The following is a 3,840-nucleotide window of genomic DNA, read 5'->3' on the forward strand; positions in this document are numbered from 1 at the left end:
GTAAAGAACGAGCAGCTACAGGTGATGGTTCCTCATGATCTTGAAATAATAGTACAAATATAGGCTTGTTATCATTTTTGAAAACACAATAATTGATCATTCGCTCACAAGATTGTCCCTGGTAAAGATGATTACCTGTGCCCTGGGCAAAATTTAACACTGACCAGTAGACCTGACAGCATAGCGCAAGGGCAATTGCTCAACTACCTTGCCTCTGCCGCACCATTATGCAGAATGCAAATCTACACTGATACCAAGTGGGAGACGGCCTTGCTTCACAAGAGAATGATTACATGCAGCAGTCCTCCCCTAGGAAAGCAGGTTTGTCACTCCAAGGATCTCTTTGCACTTGCCCCTGTGATGGGAGGAGGCAGACAGCACACAGAAGGCATGCAAGGTACTTGCCAGTCCCTACCTGGACATGGCAAGGGGTGCTCAAATATACCTCAGCTACACGGGGGATGGCTGCTCTTCAAAACATCTCTTTTCATAGGCTCATGCAATATTTGTACAGAGCAATATTATCCTAAATGTCTTCTAATTATTCCTCTGGATTAATGAAAACCTGTTATATTATTGATGGGTCTTCTGCAATATTTATAAAACACTGATCAGATTAAGGAGGAATAAATAAATATGTAGAGGATACCTAACATGTAAATAATAAATATTCAGTCATCTATTTTTTTTGCAAGATGGTTTAAATATATGGCATTTTCAATAAATCTTTAATAACTCTGCAAATATTTATTTATTTGCTTTGAAGCATAAGGGAATTGCAGGAAAGCTCTGCAGACTCCAGAAAGGGCAGGCAGATGGAACTCATGCCCTATCATGGAGCCTTCAAATATCTTCTGGCAAGGAAAGAAAACACATTCTGAGCTGCTTCAGGCTTGGTAACAAAGAGAGAGGAGGGAAGGGACTTTCAGGAACGGAATGAAGAACCATCCTGATTGCCTCATAACCAGCCACATGCACCAACCACCACTTCTGCACAACACCTATGCCCAGGCAGCCACCACCATATGTCACAAAGCTCATAATTACATTACAGAGAAGTACTCAGACTCTACAGGATTCTCTGCCCCAACTACCCTAACATTATGGGAACTACTGAAAGGGCATTTGCTGGAGCTCACAAGCCCACAATATGAAAGGAAGATAAGAAGAGACAATTTGGTTGTGAGCTACTCCTAATTTTAATAAATAGCCTATCTTTTCTGCACACTAATATAAAGCCAAGAGAATTGTCCCTCTTAAGACTCTACTTATGGCCTTAAACATACTGAGACCTGCAGTAAAGAGCAGATCTGATTTCCCCAAATAGGAAAGCTGGACTCTGCTTGGTTAGGGAACCCTGAATATCCTATGTTCCAGGAGATTTGGACATAAACTAAGGTGGGAACATCTTGGAGGACAAAAGATCATAAAGGGATTTTTAAACTCAAACACAATTACATTATCAGAAATTTCTACTTTACTAGAGACACCATAATGATTTGTTTACCATGACCCAGGCTAACAATATGGCAGGTTATCAAAATCTGATTGTTCTGAAATATATTTGCATAGCATCAAATGCCTGCTAAGACAATGGCTTTTCTTTAATTATTTGATATCATGGTAAGAAAAGCTTAAAATTAAATGCCCAAAACACAGTTAACACATTTAGTTTTAATGGGATAGGATGGTCATTGCATGTTAAATAAATACTGATTGTAAAAAGCAAGTCAAGTTGCTGAGTTTTAATAGTTGTGCAGTAAATAACTGTTTATGCGTCATTATGTGGATTTGGAAGTATCAGCAAATATGCTTTTAATAATCAATTGATACTTAACATGTACTATCTGTCTGATTAAATCAAAGGAGATGGATGCAGCCACAGTAATTACTGCATATTGTTACAACATCAGTGGATTAGGGAAACATATTTATTGAGGTGGAAAAAAGTCAGAGGCAGATACATATCTCCTTGCCTGTCTTCTTACTGCAGTACCTTGGACTGTCATCTCATTGATTTCCCAAGGTAAGCAATGTTCACCCTAGTCAATACTTGGACAGGATACCCCTGAGAGAAACGGTGCTAGTCATGCAACTGAGAGTGCTCTTTCATTTTCTGGAAGGAATGCATGATGCTGCAAATCCTCTGAAGTGCAGCACCCCAGGGCAGGACACTGCACTCCTCTTCCCTGCAGGCAGCAACCCACAGCTCATGCCTCAGTGGTGGAGCCATGGGTTGCCCCATCCAGGCAAACTCTGCAATGGGCAATCACATCTCAGCTCTCCAAATAGCTGAAGTTTCTGGACACAGCATTGCTCTCCATTTCTTATGAGTAAGAAACATCCCTCTGGGATAGGCTGAAGCATGGAAGACGATGAAAGCCCTCTTTCTACCTGCTGAGTGTCCTTTTCTCACTTCAGAAGACCCCAGAGCAGATCTTCTACCAGCTTACTCCCTCACACCTTTAGTGGAGCAGGACCAGTACCCAGAATGAAAGCAGTTTGTTTTACAAACACTGCAATTACTCTTAACCACAGTCCAGTTTTTCCCACAGCAAAATGCAAAGTGGTTTAAAGCATCTGGGCCTCTCTACCACTGGTTGCACCTAGCATGACATAGCATGAACTCAGTAGATAGCTCAGACCTAGTTCAAAACTTTGGACACTGGGAACACAAACATACCTCTATTCACCAATAGCTGGAATACCCTTAGGCCACACATTTAATGCCAAGGAAAGAAAATTTTGGCACAGCCTTTAAGTTCTTAAATAAACAACACATGCTTATTACGAATGCACACAGTGGATGAAAATGTAGCCTGTACTAAAGAAAGCCAGGGAAAATCCTCAGTTGTGTACATTGCTGTAGGCTACCCAAAAGCAAATGGAATCGTGGCACTTCAGCGAACACTGCAGGCTGGCTCTTTTACTCATATGTAAAAGCAGAGACAACCAACAGTTTCATTCAACCCAGGTCTCAGATTTACCGCATGCGTTTGTACTCCCACATACTGAACCCTCTGCAGCACAAGAAGGCACCTAGAACCAGCAATATGAGTGTTAGCAGGCACTTGGTTCCACTGACACCAATGGCAGTCTAGAGGCCTGAACAAATGAGTCACATAAAACTCTCCCTGAATCTCAAGCTCGGTTACCAGGGGCCAAAGTATGATACTAAAATAGGTAAATCTCAAAAAGTTCAGGAAAACATCTTAGAACTTTCAGGAAGTTGCAGGAAAAAAAAAAATCCCCTAGATGTTAGCAAGCCTTTCCCAGAGATTTGTCAGAATTGTTGCTTCCAGTTATACTGAGAACAACACTGCAGAAAGACCCCCCAAAAAAACTTCCCCCAAAGCCTCTCAACTTCTCTCTCCTCAATCACATGCCTGCACTAAAATGAAGCAAAATACATGGTGTATTTGAACCCGTGCAGGAGAGCACACAAACCTACCTGTTACACTGTCTGCTACTAAAAAAAAAAAAAAAAAAAAAAAAAAAAAAAAAATCAACATCAGGACTGATGTCTAAAAACGAACAGAAAGCCTTAATGTTATTAACGCAGCATCAGTAATAACAATGCTACTTTGGATTCCTAGGCACCTTTTATTCTGGGGTCTCAAAGCACTTTGTTAACAAGCTGACAAAGCACCATCCTGTCTCATTGAGGGGAAAAAAGAAAAAGATGTAAAATGCAGCACAAACAATTTCAGCACCAGCCTGCAATACCCAAGCCCTGGACTCCCCTGCCTTAACAAGACCTTGCTTGCTTGCCTATTGATCACTAGAGTGGGATAATACTAATCATCAAATCCCAAGGTTTTGGGAACCTGAGTGGATTTT

The sequence above is a fragment of the Apaloderma vittatum genome, unplaced genomic scaffold (assembly GCF_000703405.1).
Source record: "Apaloderma vittatum isolate BGI_N311 unplaced genomic scaffold, ASM70340v1 scaffold20852, whole genome shotgun sequence".
In the NCBI taxonomy this organism is placed as follows: domain Eukaryota; kingdom Metazoa; phylum Chordata; class Aves; order Trogoniformes; family Trogonidae; genus Apaloderma; species Apaloderma vittatum.